The following is an 18,298-nucleotide window of genomic DNA, read 5'->3' as shown; positions in this document are numbered from 1 at the left end:
GGCTTTTGCCCGAAACGTCGATTTCGAAGCTCCTCGGATGCTGCCTGAATTGCTGTGCTCTTCCAGCACCACTGATCCAGGGTCCCCTCCCAGTCAATTCTACTCAGCTCCTCCCTCATGCCTCTGTAGCTGCTGCCTTTATTCAGCTGTAATACTGCTACCTCTGATTCTATCCTCTCCCTCTCAAATTGCAGAGTAAATTCAATCACATTATGATCACAGCCTCTCAAGGGTTTGTTCACCTTAAGCTCCTTTATCATGTCTGCCTCATTGCACAACACTAAATCCAGTATTGCCTGTTCCCTAGTGGGCTCCACCACAATCTGCTCCAAAAAGCCATCTTGTAGACATTCCACAAATCCCTTTTCTTGTGAACCACAACCAACCTGAGTGTCCCAGTCCATCCGCAAATTGAAATTCCCCATGATCACTGTAAATTTGCCTTTCCTAGACATCTTTTCTATCTCCTGGTGTATCTTGTACCCCAGTTCCTGATTACTATTTGGAACCCTGTAGATAACTCCAATTATGTTTTTTTTTTCCTTTTGCGGTTCCTCAATTCTGCCCACCCAGGTTCTACACCACCTGACCCTACTTCATTTCTTACTATTGATTTAATTTCATTTCTTACTAATAAAGCAACCCACCTCCTCTATCCAGCTGCCTATCTTTTTGATAGGATGTATATCTTCAAATTCAGCTCCCAATCCTGATCCGCTTGTGTCTGTGCTGGAGATTTTAATAACCTTTCTTCCTCCTTTCATTCTGGTTTAACTATCTTTCCTCCATCTTCTGCAAGCTGAGGTGTTCTACTCTGAAAAGAATTCAGTTAAGTACTTAAATGTGAGGCATTTCTATGGTTTGCTGTTGGCCACAGCTTCCCAATTATAACTTGGACCTCAAATGCTTAAAGCATGGTGTGGAGTAGACTGGGTAACTTGGTTGACTTTATTTATGTCTGCTCTGGACTCATCCAACATGACCATTGACAGGTTCAGCTCAGATACGCACAAGTGAGGAAGGTTACTCTGCTTGTCTTTCTTTCACAGATGGTACAGGAGAAGGTTCACGCAATACTTGCTGGTATGGTTGAAGCCTTCCCTGAATGAAATGTACTGAAGGGAGTGAAGTAGAAGATCTGAAAGTGAATGACCTCTGTCATTTAATGCTTACATTGTCAAATATCCTATTTTCCCTTCGGTAAATTTGTTATTCATCGTATCCCTTTAAAAAGAGGAAGGGAACATTTATTTGATTTTTAGTTTTGGGCTCTAGAGAGTTACCCAATGTGTCTTTATCATTTATTATTAGATATGATATTTAAACTAGGAAGATTGTTTTGCGGATGGGTGATGGGCTTATCCTTACAGAAGAAATATTGGTTCTGAACTGATGGAGTTTTAAAAAGCTTCTCCTGCAGCAATAGCATGCTGTATGCAGGCTAAATGGGGTGAGGATTGGACTCCTGCATCTTTATGGACTGGGAGTTCCATCCCCAGAACTACCCAGCCACTCAAGTCATAACAGTTCCAGCAGCACTAAAATTCAGTAGTGAATAATTCCAGTGTTGCACAGAATCCTTGGGTCCTCAGGCAGAAAGTCATAACAGGTGGAGACAGAGAAATCCTGGGCTTTTATTGCAGATGAGTTTAGTGAGACCAGGGAGAGTGGGGTAGAGTGTCAGGCTTTAGAGGGCAAGTGGAGAAACAAAGTGTGGATTAAATGGTGAAAAGTCAAATTGTTCTTCCGTCAAATAAGATCGTTGGCTGTGTGCATTTTTTGCATTAGCTTGACAGGAAGCATTGTTTATTCAATCATAGAAAAAAGCCTATTTGTACATGTTCACACATCATTTGGTATTAATTTGTTTATTGAAACAAAAAACAAAACATACATTTTTTAAAAAAGTAACTAACTGTAGTGGTTAGCTTCCATCAATTTGAAATTCTCTCAGGGATCTTCAAAGTACATAATAAGAGTCATGATTTGGAGGTTCCAATGTTGGACTGGGGTGTACAAAGTTAAAAATCACACAACACCAGGCTATAGTCCAACAGGTTTAATTGGAAGCACTAGTTTTTGGAGCGCCGCTCCTTCATCAGGTGGTTGTGCTACCTGATAACTAGTGCTTCCAAATAAACCTGTTGGACTATAACCTGGCGTTGTGATTTTTAACATAATAAGAGTGCATCTTATGTTTAATTCACAATAACTTATTTTGAACATGAAATAAATCAGAATTTTTTTGCAATGACTGAGAAGAGTGAATTGATGCATTGGAAATCTCTTCAGTCAGTTGATAATTAACTGCATATCAAAAGGTCACAGATTTGGATGAGAATGGTTGATCAGTTCACTCAGGGAGCAAAGGTAGATAAATCCACCTTGTTAAACTAACCTAGGGTTTTGAACTCTATTACATTAACTATGTGGGCAAATGGGAAATAGCCTAAGCAACCAACACAATATTGGTTAAATAATTTTGGCCAGCAAGGCCTGTTGGAATGCAAAGAGGCCAAGCTTATCACAGGTCAAAAGCAAACAAGAGCCAGACAAGCTCTGTCTTGTATATCGAACAGGAGTCCTCAAACTTAACCTCATTAAGAGGTAGTCAGCCAGACATTAGGGAGAGACATTATGTTTGTGTACTCCCCAGTTTCCACCATGGGGTATTTATATCTTCGAAAGGTGATGGATACACCTGGGATGACTTGGCCTATTGGGTGCTGTGACCTTTTCCCTGTGACCCTATTAGCTGAAGACAAAGAATGTTGCAGAAGGACTCAAAATGGGGATAAGAGGGACACCTAGTGGCTATTTTTTCAGTGAACTCTCGGCTGGCCAAGACTCCATCCATGACCCACCTTCATATTAAGAAGACCCTGAACGCCCTTTCAATGGCGCTCAATGAATTGGATCCAGCAGCCATTGACCAGTGTGGCTGCTATATGCATTTTTTAGGCAGTCAGCCTAGTTTGGGAAAAGATATCTTAATTTGAGCAAGCGTTGCTTTCTTTAACTTGCAAGTGTTTTAATATAACTAAATTTGGACTACAGCCCTTTGTTTTTCTCATACAGTAAAAGAATTTGGGTAAACATACTTTATCACCCAGGCACAACTGGAAGTCTATTTCTGGAAATTATCATGTTAATTTTGAAAGCTTCAAGATGTTTAGAACCTAGTGACCATTCTTTAGAACTTCTGTTGAAGGGTCATTGGACTTGAAAAGTTAATTCTACTTTCTCTCCACAGTTGCTACGAGATTTGCTGGGTTTCTCCTGCAATGTCTGTGCTATCTGACGTTCTAATTTGCACAACCATTGTGTAAAGGCAGTCCATGTTAACATCCTAAATGTAAAAAAATGCAAATCTGCATCTAAAATCCAATATTTTTAAGGTTGGTATCATTTTCTGAATCCAATCTTTAAATATGTCATTCCTGTTAATTTTCCTTTCAAAAACCTGATTTCTTCTTCCTCCTCTTATTAAAGGAACAAATTATGTTTCATCAGTTAAGGTGATCACCAAGTCCAGGTCCAGAATAATCGAGGAGATCAGTATTCAATCAAATTGAGATGCCCAGCACTCGGCCCAAAGTGCTTCAGTAGTCCTTGTATTGATTATAATCAAGTTGGCGAGATGGAGCTCATTGAATATGAGTTCCCTGACTGGGGCTGTTAATCTGGTCCAATCAGGGAGCCCTGGCTGATAGATCAGGACAGGGGTGTCAGAGATTCTGAGAGCTGCCTCTGAGGAAGCTGGATCAGTGTCAAGGGCTTTCCATGTGTAAATAAAGGGTGACTTGGTGATGGGATTCCATTCTCTATAGAGTTATTTCACTGTCAAAGAGAGAAAAGCATGCTCCTAAAGGAATTCCCTCGCAAAAGACCTCTTTGAGTTGGGATAAGCATTTCTGGCCTCATGCTGTTATTTAGAATTCTTGCATTATTTGATTTTGCCATTAAAGACTTGGCCCAGTATGTGGAAAGAATGTATTATTTTTACGCCAATTGACATTGGGGCAAATGAAAAGCAATGAGTAATTCTCTTGACAGCTTGTGGACCTGCAGCTTTTTCAGTTATTAGGAGCCGAATTTTCTCTGAGGCACCAGATACTTAAACCTTTCAAGAGTTGATGGATTTACTTAAAGAATATTATGAGCCCAAGCCGCCTCTAATTCTGAGATGCAATCGGTTTTACTCAGCAATTTGAGAGCCAGGGGAATCCATATCAGGTCAAGACGACTGGCAAAGGCATATGACTTTGACTTTATTGAGATCCCACCATTTGGTTTGTGGGATTAATGATATAACTCTGCAATGTTATATAACCTAGCTGAAGCCCAACTAGATTTCAAACAGGTCTGCAACTGGCTTTATCATTGGAAAATGTGGTATGTGGAGCATGAGTTGTAGTGAACATCCTTGGCAGTCCAGCTGAGTTTGGAAAACATCATGAGTGAAGTCGATTACATAGCCTCACTCAGGACATACCTTGAATAACACCACTCTAGGTCAGCCCCAAAACAAAGCCAAGCCTTGGCCAAAGGATTGACATTTTCATCAGGATCCGGGCTGACAAACCATTGTAGTTGCTCCCGGTATGTGGACTCAAGACAGTAAAAGAATCCCACTAGACCAAAATTGAGTGAAAGAACTCAAAGGCCACTATCCAGGAAAGTGTGCACCCAGGAAAATCCACTTACATCTGATTTGGAACTGTTAAATAGCTTAGCAACATCTAACTCAGAACCAATCAAAATAAACGCCTGGTTAAATGGTTCTAATGGAGGTCAAGACCAGATTTTCAGCCTCAGGAGGGGAGGCATGGAGTGATTGTAATGAGAGAGCCAGGTGCACTTCATACATTGGGGCTGTTAATCTGGTCCAGTGAGCCAACCTTGGGTGACAGATAAAAAGAGAAGTGTTGGGATTTGAAGTTCCTCATTTCCCTGAAAACTGGTTGAATGTTAGGGTTTGAGGCCTGGCTTTGCCGCTCCTCTCCCTTTTAAAATTGCTGTTTCTCTGTATACAGCTGTTCATGTTAATTGTTTTGTAAACTGTGAATTGTTTAATAAAATATAAAAAAGGGAGGAGTGTTACACATTCCATAACACTCCGAGAGCTGACTCTGAGGGAGCTGGATAAGTGTCAAGGACTGTCCACATGTAAATAAAGGGTGACATGGTGACTGGATACCAGTGTCTGTACAGTTATTTCAGTTCGGAGTCAGTTCAGATTCTATTTGAAGCAATAAGACACATAATTGACATCATGAAGGCCTTGAGGAAAACACCAGATGATACTGTACTCAGGAGCCTTGCTTTACACTGTGTATATGGGAAAATCACATTTTTAATAGAGCTAGTGTTACCTTTTATTGGAAATGTATCTCCATCTATTTGTTGTTGGAAGTGTCCCCTGACTGGTGTAATGTGTCAGTTTTCTTTAGCCAGAGTGATTTCATGATTTGAAATGTTTCTGACAGCTGTCCTTTATAGAATTGCAGTTGGAACACTAAAAGAAATGTTTTTGAGCTACAAGGATACAGAAACTAATGTCATGACTTTTTTGGGAACAAATATACTGTTGTTTTTGTTTAAAATAACTTTTTATTATAAGAACATTCAAATGTACAAAAGAAACATTAAGCACACCTTCCAAAGCTCAGTAAAAAAATCTCTGCCTTTCTGTGATTAACATTATATTGCCTTCCATTTCTTATAGTTACAACCCTTTAAGGGCATGTGTTCAATATCAGGCTGAACAGGAATTCAATGGTACAGAATCTAAAATAATATAGATAAATACATCTGCCTCTGATCAGATTGCTTGGCCTCCTTCTCTAATTGTATGGATTGTAGTAAAGTGACATATGCAAATGATGATGGTGTTACTGACCAACATGCGTTTTTTAAGGAAGCAACCAAAAAAGATTGAGGACAGAGTGGTAGGCATTGTTTACATAGACTTTAGTAAATCTTTGACAATATTCCACATGATAGACTAATTAGTAAAGTTGGATCAGATGGAATTCAAGGAGAGCTTGCCAATTAGACAAAAAGTTGGCTTGACGGTAGGAGACACAGCGTGAGAGTGAAAGGTTGATTTTGGACTGGAGGCCTGTGACCAGCGGTGTTCCACAGGGATCAGTACTGGCTAAACTTTTGCTTCTCATTTATAGGTAGAATTTGGATGAGAAGTTTGGAGACATGGCTAGTAAGTTTGTGGGTGACATCAGAATTGTTGGCATAGTGGACAGTGTTATCTAAGATTATAAAGGCATCTTGATCAATTGGGACAATGGGCTGAGGAGTTGCAGATGGAATTTAATTTGGACAAATGTGAGGTATTGCATTTTTGTAAAACAAACAAGGGAAGACTTATACAATTAATGATATGGCATAGTGTTGTAGAACAGAAAGACCTAGAGGTTTAGGTACATAATCCTTTGAAATTTATGTCACATGTAGACAGGATGGTTAAGAAGGCAATTAGCATGCTTACCTTCATTGCTCAGACCTTTGAGTATAGGAGTTGGGATGTCATATTGAGATTGAACTGAATGTTGGCCTCTTCTGAAGTGCTGTGCACAGTTCTGGTCACCCTGCTCTAACAATATTATTAAATTGGAGAGGGTTCAGAAAAAAGACTTGTCAAAATGTTGCTGGGAATGGAAGGTTTGAGTTATAAAGATATGTTGGGACTGTTCTTATTGGAGCGCAGGAGGTTGAGGGGTAACCTTATAGAGGTTTGTAAAATCATGAGGGGCATTGACGAGTTGAATAACAAGGGTGTTTTCCCTAGGGTGGGGGAGTTCAAAACTAGGGGGCATATTTTTAAGGTGAGAGGAGAAAGATTTTCAAAGGACACGAAGGTCAACTTCTTTACACAGTATGGTTTGTATGTGGAATGAACTGCCAGAGGAAGTGATGGACGCAGGTACAGTTACATCATTTAAAAAACATTTGAATAATTACATGAATAGGAAAGGTTTGGAGGGATATAGGCCAAGCGCAGGTAGGTGACACTAGTTTGATTTGGGAACATAGTCAGCATTGACTAGTCAGACTGAAGGGTCTATTTCCATACACTACGACTCTATAACTCCACACGTCAACGACTCTATAAATAATAGAGACTGATGGAGATGTTAAACTACAAAGAAGTATGTAATAAGAGATGTCTTAGATATTACATGAGATCATCATCATTGATGGTCTCTCATGGATGAGGATAAACCTCTTTTACTGTCAGGGTGAATCCGTAGATGATTTACAGTCGGATGCTGCTTTCACAGATTCTGCCACAATTGGGACAAAAAGTGCCCATGGGAATGAGTGGATGGGGCGTTGGTATGGCAACACGTTCCTTACATTGTTTTCATCTGGCTTCTTGATAGGATTGAGAGTAACAGGGTAGTTGTTATGGGAGACTTTAATTTCCCCAATATTTACTGGGAATACTATAGTTCAAGTAGATTAGATGGGTCAGTTTTTGTTTAATGTGTGCAGGAGGGTTTTCTCTACAGTATGTAGGTAGGCCAACAAGGGGCAATGCCCATATGGGATTTGGTACCAGGTAATGAACATGACCAGGTGTTAGATTTGGAGATAGATGAACACTTTGGTGATAATGACCACAATTTGATTACGTTTACAATAGCAATGGGTAAGGACAAGTTACTGAAATGCTGCCCAGAACATTACAGGACATCGATGGGAGCCCAGGCAGCATCTCCAAATGACTGACCTCCCGCCCTCTCTCTCTCCCCACACTTTCACTCGCGTTCCAGACAGGTATGTACCCAAACCCCACTTCCCGATAATCTCTCCAACATTGTCCTATACAGGGCAGAGTGGGAACTTCTCAAACACGTGTGTATGTGTGTGTGTGTGTTTGTGTGTGTGTGTATGCGCGCTGCTTAGTCTCCTGAACAGGGAGCGGACATAGCAAGTGCTCACTCTGTCAATCCCATTGAAGTGAAGCAGCAGTGGGGAGAGGCTACAGCAATGCTGCAGGTCTCTTACACACAAGTGCATGTCTGCTCAGAAGCAAACCCTGATAGAGACGGGGCAAGGCAGGCAGAAGGAGGAATAAAGAAACTTCAGAAAACTCCGAGTCCCAGAGCAGAGGCAGTGAATCAGTAACCCGAATGATCAATTATCTGAACGAAATGCTGCCCACCCACCTCGTTCAGATAATTGAGGTTCCTCTGTATAGACTGTAAGAATGAAGTAATTGTAATGGGGTGGACCTCATAGAATGTGGATTCCCTGATTGGGGCTGCTAATTGGTCCAGTCAGGGTGCCCTGGATGACAGATGTAAACAAGAGTGTCAGAGGTTCTGTTCACTCTTAGATCTGGCTCTGTGGGAGCTGGATCAGTGTCAATGATTCTCCATGTGTAAATACAGGGTGACTTTGTGGCAGAGTACCAGCTTCTGTGGAGTTATTTCAAAATTTATGGCCCCATTGTCTTTTGTGTTTACAGCTCATGCGATTGAATAGAAAAAGTTGCTTGGAGCAGTTGTTGTTGAAGGATTGTAGAGGAAGGCTTTTAATTGGGCTTGCACAAATTGAAGGCTCTAGGTAGGGCTGGAGTGGTGCTGGAATAGTGCAGCAGGTTAGGCAGAATCTGAGGAGCAGGAAAATTGATGTTTCGGGCAAAAGCCCTCCAGCACCACTCTAATCACATCTCTAATCTCCAGCATCTGCAGTACCCACCTCCGTCTAGGCTCTAGGTAGGGTCAACACCATGGAGGAGGAGATCTACAATGGGATAACAAACATTTTGACTGCTACTTCTATACCTAAGTGGATGGTCAGCAGATCTGAAGATTGTGGGAGTAGTCTGAAAATCCGAGGGGATCTGCAGATTGGGAGGGTTCACATGTGAAGGTCCAAAGGTCATTACAAACGCTGAAGAGTAGGGGCTAGGGCCAAACTGGTAGGGAGGGTTGTCTGAATCTCATGGAGAAGATTTTAAGAGTGCAGATGATCTGAAACTCATAACAGGCTCTGGAGATTATGTGTAGGTTGTCAAATTCATTGGGATGACTGAAGATCATGGGAAATGAGACAGATCTTAACAGATGACTTGCATGAGAGGCTGGTGGCAAACTATCCACTCACAAGCAGAGCTCTAAAAAAAACAATTGACTACAGTTCCTGAGTCCCTTTTCGGGATTTCCTGAACCCCAGGTAATGGAACTATTTAGTATTAAAATCTCGTATTGAAATGGCAATGAATAGTTGACAAACTGCACACATTTTCAACATTTGAACCATGGACCTAGTTCACCATATTTGATTACACATGGGTCTCAAATTTACTGAGATTAAACTAGAAGGAGGACCATAGTGTGGGCATCAAATAATGCCTTTGTTTTAGTGATCAGAACTTTGGGCCAGAGTGCCTTCTTGTTAATTGTTTATGAACATTTTTTTAATATTATGCAACATGTGGACATTATCTGGTGATTTACTGGAACCCCTTAAATAGACACAGACTGTACCTGGTTGTTATGAGGTATTTGCTCATCTTACAGAGCAATGTGGGTAAAGATTGGATTCAGCTTTATCCTTTATCAACTGACCTCCTGGTATATATTCTGACTGCTTCTCTGCTTAGCCCCATTTTCCTGTGCCAAATACAGCTGCATTTCAGACCAGTTAAGCATGGTGGCCTGTCCAATGATTTGGAAAGCTAGTTGAAAGTTAGCTTATACATGTTTTGAAACCTTTTTTTAAATCTTTGTACTATATGCTCTAAATAATGAAAGCCACAATATGTATGTGTCCTGTCAATGCCTTCTTATTTCCTTTTGTTAAAAATCACACAACACCAGGTTATAGTCCAAAAGGTTTATTTGGAAGCACTAGTTTTTGGAACGTTGCTCCTTCATCAGGTGGTTGTCCATTTTCATTTAGGTGGTCCTAGATCACTAGCCTGAGTAACGACATGGAAAATCACTTTAATCTGAGGTAGTAGGTACGAAAATCACCTAGTTTATGTCATGTAATTGCACTGTTTTCTTAACTCATTCATGAGATGTGGATGTTGGTGACTGGATCAATGTATTGTCCTTCCCTAGATGCCCTTGAGAAGATAACAGTGAGCTACCTGCTTAAACTTCTGCAGTTCATTTGCTGCAGGCAGGCCCACAATGTTAGTACTGGACACTGACTCAATGACACTGAATGAATGACAATATATTTTTAAGTTAGGATAATGAGTAGGTTGGAAGGGGTCTTGCAGGTGGTGATGTTCCAACATATCTGCTTCCCTTGTCCTTCTAAATGGAGGTGATCATGAAATGTGCTATCTGAGGTGTCTTGGAGAATTTCTGCAGTGGTCCTTGTAGATTATATCAGTTTATTTTGAGGTAAGTGTTGGATATATCATAATTATCAATTATGTGACACAATATTATTTGATTTCAACCATACTTTACTTTCGTCACATGCAAATTGTAACTTTCCTTTGTTGGGCAGAATCATCCCAGTCCATCAGCAAAAAGGTTTGGAGATTTACAATTAGATTGGCAGTGAGGAGCTTTCTGCTATTGAGTAAAAAGTTCCATTTTCTAACCAAGTATTGAACGGTGATACGAGATTCTCACCAGTGAGGCAAGCGGCCTATTTTCATGCACTAGTATGCATAACATCCTCATTGCATCATCTCACCTCATTGATATCCAATTTCCCATCCTCCCAGCAGCAGATAGAAACTAAATACTGGCAATTCCCAACATGGAAGTCAAAGCGGTAACGTTTGTTCCTCTGGACCTCAATCACTCGCCAACATCTCAGAGCACTCTGCACAGGCAGTGACCACATGCAACCCCTGTCCAACAGGATCTCTAGGTCCCCATTGGCAATTAATTCCTGTCCATCATGAACAAGTCAAATAAAACAAACTGTGTGTGGCAGCTGCAGACTGGGCTTTAAAATTAATGCCAGTGTTTGGAATCCCAGGAGGTTTCATAAGTGACCAATTCTTCCATCTGCAGTGAATGGAGAATACATTGAGTAGGTTGCATGGGTAAAGCAAAGGTAAGTTTGACAAGGTAGTGTGAGAAAACCTGTTGATGCTTATGTAGAGTTACGCTGTACGGAATTCACCAAAATTAGTCAATAATTTATAAGATTCAGTCCATTGTATTAACTTAACAGTCAATGAGAGCTACCTTTAATTCTTCAAAATTTCCTCAATGGAATTAGATTAGATTTAGATTTAGATTTAGATTAGATTACAGCGTGGAAACAGGCCCTTCGGCCCAACAAGTCCACACCGACCCGCCGAAGCGCAACCCACCCATGCCCCTACATTTACCCCTTACCTAACACTACAGGCAATTTAGCATGGCCAATTCACCCAACCTGCACATCTTTGGACTGTGGGAGGAAACCGGAGCACCCGGAGGAAACCCACACAGGGAGAACGTGCAAACTCCACAGAGTCAGTCGCTTGAGGCGGGAATTGAACCCGGGTCTCAGTCGCTGTGAGGCATCAGTGCTAACCACTGTGCCACCGTGCCGCCCACGGTGGCACAGTGCATATTATTTAGATAGGTTCTTTGAACAACAGTATAATTCAGAATTCAGCAAATGTTGGCAATTTATTTGAATTGGTCAAATGGATTTAAATTTTAAAAGGAAAATCTGCTTCATTATGTTAGGTTTCTGTTCCATGACATTCCAATTGGTTCTGACCACCTCCAGAGTGAAAGAGTTGTTTACTTTTACCTTGTTCAACTTTTCTCTCATGGCACATTGTAGATGATCGACATTTTAAGAATTTCGAGAAGATTTTCAAAAGTTTAACGTAAACTAAACAACAAACGCCAAGAACAAATGTTTAGACTGGATCTGACCTTCATGCATGACAAAGTAGCAATAACAGAGTTTGGCCGTAACTTCAATCTGCCTATACTGGTACATTTAATGTTATAGCTTGTATTGCAGAAGGATGGTGTGGAAAAGGTGATGAAATAGGGTTTAATCCTATTTTGGTGCCAATTTTTAAATAGGCATGACAAACATTTGTAACGGTTTACTTTTTGCAGCCAAAAAAATAAAAAGAAATTGAATCCCATACAAAATGACTTCCATTGCAGTATTTGGTGGAATTCATAACCTGTCTCAAGCATTTCCCAATTTATTGGTGTAACAAATGAATTCAATGTGTTGACTTTGCTGATGCAGACTATGCAGCCAACTGTGAAAATGATAGATGGAAGGTTTAATCATATTCACATGACACTGATATAGTGGCCAGTTCTGATGCCCACAGCTTCACAAAATACTCAATGAAGTGACAATATTGTGCGACGCAGATGCTTTTGTTCCATTTTCGTTCTTCATTTGGTAGCTGGGAAGGAAGGGCTTCCTTCTGATTCTGGATGAGCTGTGGAAGACCTAAGGGTGACATGGGCTATCTCATATGAATTTATCTTATGTTTTTCTGAAATAAAATCATGGAAGTAATGACTGAAATATAAATAGATATGCTTAAATGTACAATGTATGTAAGAAGAGAGAATTAATTGAACATATTGAAATATAAATAATTCAATATCAAACAATTCTTTAAATTGCACTGTCTTTTTATTTGTATTAACTATAATTGATGTTGATCTAAGTTTACGATGCAGCAAAATGTCAATATCTAGCATAGCCTAGAAATTCTTATTGATAACATTAGCAAACAAATGCAATGCAAGGTCATATGACCTCCTTTTCTCTGCAATTTAAATGCAGGTGTAACCCACTTATTTCAAATGGATTAATCCCTCAGAGAAATGGAAGAAATTCATAATGTAAAAGCAACAATCTACCAATTTCAGTAAATTTTATTTTTTCTAGTTTTAGAAAGTATGGAAATTGGGTTGAGCTTTGGTTTTTGATAAAACAGATAATCTGTACAAATACAATTCTGATGTTTACTACTTTAATAAAGGTGTTAGGCATCTGTACAAAAACATTTTTGCTAGTGCTCGTTACCCAAAGCATTACTAAATTGTGTTCTGGTTAATTTTAATCCCTAAGTGTTCAATGGATGATTGGCATTCCAGTTGGACAGCATAGTAAAGATCAAAGGTCCCCAGATTGGAAACTCTGTCAGCATAATAAAAATAAAGGTTGATGAGGTATTGATGTTCTGCCACCAGATTTGATTACACCACCAGTTTCCAGTAATGGTATTAGCACATTTATTAATAAAACATAATCTATTAAAGCATGCAAAAGACAGCTGAAAATAGCACCTCCGCACCTTCCCAGCCTTCACTTTGTTTTCCGACTCATGGGCACTAAATGAGTGAACCTGGAATAGAAATATAAAATCCTGGGGATATTTAACATATCAGACTGCATCATTTGAGAGAGAAGTGAAAATGCTTTTCCCTCCACAGATGCTGCATAACTTGCTGAATATTCCCAGCACTTTGTTTATAATTCAGATTTCCAGTCTATGCAACATTTCTTTCCTTTTGTTTTAGGAATTTGTCCACGACCATGTTTCACCAAGTGTGACTCAAAGAACACAGACACCAACAACAGACCCACAAAGCAATTCTGAGTGAAGTCACAGCATTAGCTATCGTGTTTAGATGTGAAGTTTATGTTTATGACATTAACCTTTCAAGGTGACAACCAACATTGATCCATAAAGGAAAGATCAGCCTCTTGGTTGTTTTTGAGCAAGTCAAATATATTGTGGAAATCATTTTTTTTTTAGAGCAATCAGATTCAAGAAAAAAATAAATATTTGGAGAGAACAAACTGACTATAAAACACAATCGCAAATCACAAGGTGGATAAATTGCATGCATGCGCATGACCTGCTCATTTGGCTACTAAACGAAGTTAGAAATCTGATAGCATAGATCTGACCACAATGCTTTATTCCTCATTAAATAAGGAAGTTGTGCCACACTACTAAAGAGTAGTCACTTCCTTTGACCCATTGAAGAGAGAAAGTATAGACTATTTAGTTTGGTATCATTTGCAGTCAAACTGTAGTGTTGGAAATTCCCTTGGGCGTTCTCTTGTTCAGCCATTGGAACTTTGGCAAGAGATCACGAGGAGCCCTTGGGTAACAGATTTTTTTCAAATATCTTTGCTTCAATCAGGAAGTACAAGGAAATTCCCTGCATAAGAATCTGTAGAAAGAAACTTGATTTCATCCAGCATAGAATCTGTAGTACATTGTGTTGCACTTGTGGGTGGATGCAATTAGGGGTTTGGTGTCAGGACTGTCTGTGTTTGTTAGGGCGGTACAGGAAAACAGGTAACCCTCAGTCCTTGAATACTCGATCCATTTTTCTGTAAGAGCTTCCTTTCTCTTGACATCATCCTCAGCCTGGTCTGTTTGTGAAATCTTCAGAGGGAGGTGATCCCACAAGAAATAACCCCACGTCGCCTCAGCTTTTTCATCCTCAGTTCCATGTGTAGACCAAATATTAACCTGTCTTGCAGGATGATATCCCCCACATGCCTGAGCGTTTTGCACTTTCCAGCTGTTAGGAGTCAGGTCCATGCAAGTGATAGAGATTGTTGATCTTGATAAGAATAGGTTCATAAAGATTGGTGTGGAGGGCTGACTAAACCTGACATAATTTCTTTTGCTTCCATAACTTCTGTTCAGAACAGCTGGAGGGTGTTTATATCCATAATATGTAGAGGAATGTTTCTATTCTTTCTGGGCTCACCTAGCAAGAACAGGGAGGAGCTTTCAAGTAATATTTTATCAACAATTAGCACATTATTCCCAGTGTGTACCAAAAGTCGCAATGTATATCCACCTGTACAATGTAACATATACCATATGACAGAATGCTTTACAAAACAAATTAATATGCTTACATTCTGAACAAAGATACTTATAAAATCGACACTTGCATGGAGACTTGTTGCATTTAGTACCTTAGGCAAGTTGCTGTTGCAATGTTGCCACTGATATCAATGGAATGTGGTATGTATGAAAGGAGTGTTTAGACAGAGGCGAAAGAAATCCTTGCAGGAGTTGGCCTCACCTGGATTGCACCATAATCCTAGTCAACTCAAAGCAAAGTCATGAAGGCAGATTATTGGTCTTCCCCATGTCAGTAACCAACAAAGCAAATTACAAAAGTAGAGGTTTTCTGACAAGAGCAGCACATGAGAAAGAAGAGATAAGTATTAGATTGTTGTTTAAGCCAAACAGTTGAATGGCATGCACTATGATGAAAGGACTTTGCCAAGGATATGATTTTCTACTCGTTGGCTAGGAATTGTTTTGGCAAAATAGCATGAGCGTTCTTCTAATTTACTCATGGGATATGGGTGTTACCAGCTGGACAAGCATTTATTGCCTGTTGCCAGCTGTTCTTGAGAAGATAGTATTAGGCTTATGATAACATAAGAACATAAGAAATAGGATCAGGAGTATGCCATCTGGCCCATCGAGCCTGCTCTGCCATTCAATAAGAACATGGCTGATCTTTTTGTGGCGAAAGTGGGTACTGCAGATGTTGGAGATTAGAGTCAAGATTATAGTAGTGCTGGAAAAGCACAGCAGGTCAGGCAGCATCCGAGGAGCAGGAAAATAGATGTTTCGGGCACAAGTGCTTCAATACTAAAGAAGGGCTTTTGCCCAAAATGTCGATTTTCCTGCTCCTCGGATGCTGCCTGACCTGCTTCCAGCATCACTCTAATCTTGACTCTGTGCTTTTTGTGGACTCAGCTCCACTCACCCACCTGCTCACCATAACCCTTAATTCCTCTACTATTCAAAAATTGATCTATCTTTGCCTTAAAAACAATCAATGGTGCAACCTCAGCTGCTTCACTGGGTAGGGAATTCCACAGATTCACAACCCTTTGGGTGAAGAAGTTTCTCCTCCCTCAGTCCTAAGTCTGCTCCCGCTTATTTTGACACCATACCCCTCATTCTTGTTTCACCCACCAATGGAAACACTTCCCTGCTTCTAGCTTATTTATTCCCTTCATAATTTTATATGTTTCTACAAGATTGCTCCTCGTTCTTCTAATTTCCAATGAGTATAGTCCTAGTTTAGCCAATCGCTCCTCATAAGCCAACCCTTTCAATTCTGGAAGCCACATAGTAACCTCCTCTGCATCTCCTCCAATGTCAGTACATTCTTTCTCAAGCAAGGAGACCGAAGCTGCACACACTGCATCACTTCTTAATATAACTGAATATATTCCAGTGGTCCAAGTAGCGAATTTGATCCACTGTGACATATGGCAACCTTGAATTCTATATTGATTTTATGAGGATAAGGTAATAGTTACAATGTCAGTTGTCTGGTTATTCTGGGTAATGTCGGTATAATTAGTGGATTGACGTCACAATCTGGAAATTGGATTGAGTTCAAAATTTGAAAAGCGAGAGTTAAAAGCAGCACAGGGTAACATTACAATGCATTAATGACCCCTTAGCACTTTTTTAGAAGCAGTTCTGACTTCCTGTTATGATACAAACTGAGCAAATTGCCATTAAAAGTGAATGAGATTGAAAAATGGAAAATGTACGTTGAGGACCATTGCTTGATAATTCCCTCAGGCACATAATCAGTTTTTTTACTTTGAATTATCATGCTGCCAGGAAATCAGCAGATCAACAGTGCTGGAATAACGTTGCTACAACTAAAATAAGAACATGGAGAAGGAATGTTAGGCAAAATTATCACTGTAAAGAACTGTAGAAGTGAATATTTACATCACATCTAACTGTGGTGATGCTCCTTATTATGTCTTTCTTTGCAGGCACAAATACTAATAAATTAACTCATTTACAAGCAACTGTTTGCCATCACAAAACAAACAGTCAATGTCACTGGTTCTGCATGATGTTAAAAATCACACAACACCAGGTTATAGTCCAACAGGTTTATTTGGAAGTACTAGCTTTCGGAGCGCCGCTCCTTCATCACAATCTTCAGGCAGTTAATGCAGGCAGTTAATGCATGTAATATTTTGTAAATTCCACTTTGGAAATGGAATCAGTCTGACTCAAGATTGGGATACACACAGACTTTGATCTCATACCTTTAATGCATTGTCTGAGCTGAGATGTCACCTTTTGTTATAAGTTAATTAAAGAAGGTGACTTAATTAAAGGTCTGGGATTTACATATTAATGAACCGAAACTTGCAACCCATTCTAAAAGATGAATGACTTAACAATCCAGGTTTGTTCAATATATCATTTCAATTTCATGACACTGTAATCTTTTGTGATAAATTCTGTCTCTGATGGTCTTATACTCCACAACCGACTGATAAATGAGCAGTACTCCAAATGCTAGTGCTTCCAATTAAAGCTGTTGGACTATAACCTGGTGTTGTGTGATTTTTAACTTTGTCCACCTCAGTCCAACAGCCACTCCTCCACGGTCAGTACTGAATTATGACAGGCCTGTACAGCTAATGGATACCACTGATTCTAATCTAGATTCATTGCAGGTCATAGGTTTTATGCATAATTGTGGTAATACAAGCATATGGTCAGATTAACACTTGATGGTACGAGTTATCTTGGGGGTAGAACATGAATCAAGTGATTTTTGAGGAAGTAACGAAGGGGATTGATGAGGACAGAGTGGTAGATGTGATCTATATGGACTTCAGTAAGGTGTTCGGCAAGGCTCACCATGGGAGATTGATTAGCAAGGTTGGATCTCACGGAATACAGGGAGAACTAGCCATTTGGATACCGAACTGGCTCAAAGCGAGAAGACAGAGGGTGGTGGTGGAGGGTTGTTTTTCAGACTGGAGGCTTGTGACCAGTGGAGTGCCACAAGGATCGGTGCTGGGTCCTCTATTTATTGTCATTTACATAAATTATTTGGATGTGAGCATATGAGGTACAGTTAGTACGTTTGCAGATAACACCAAAATTGGAGGTGTAGTGAACAGCAAAGAGGGTTACCTCAGTTTACAACAGGATCTGGACCAGATGGACCAATGGGCTGAGAAGTAGCAGATGGAGTTTAATTCAGATAAATGCGAGGTGCTGCATTTTGGGAAAGCAAATCTTAGCAGGACTTATACACTTAATGGTAAGGTCCGAGGGAGTGTTGCTGAACAAAGAAACTTTGGAGTGCAGGTTCATAGCTCCTTGAAAGTGGAGTCGCAGGTAGATAGGATAGTGAAGAAGGCGTTTGGTATGCTTTCCTTTATTGGTCAGAGTATTGAGTACAGGAGTTGGGAGATCATGTTGCATCTGTACAGGACATTGGTTAGGCCACTGTTGGAATATTGCATGCAATTCTGGTCTCCTTCCTAT

Source organism: Chiloscyllium plagiosum, chromosome 3, assembly GCF_004010195.1.
Source record: "Chiloscyllium plagiosum isolate BGI_BamShark_2017 chromosome 3, ASM401019v2, whole genome shotgun sequence".
NCBI lineage: Eukaryota > Metazoa > Chordata > Chondrichthyes > Orectolobiformes > Hemiscylliidae > Chiloscyllium > Chiloscyllium plagiosum.
This window is presented reverse-complemented; position numbering follows the sequence as displayed.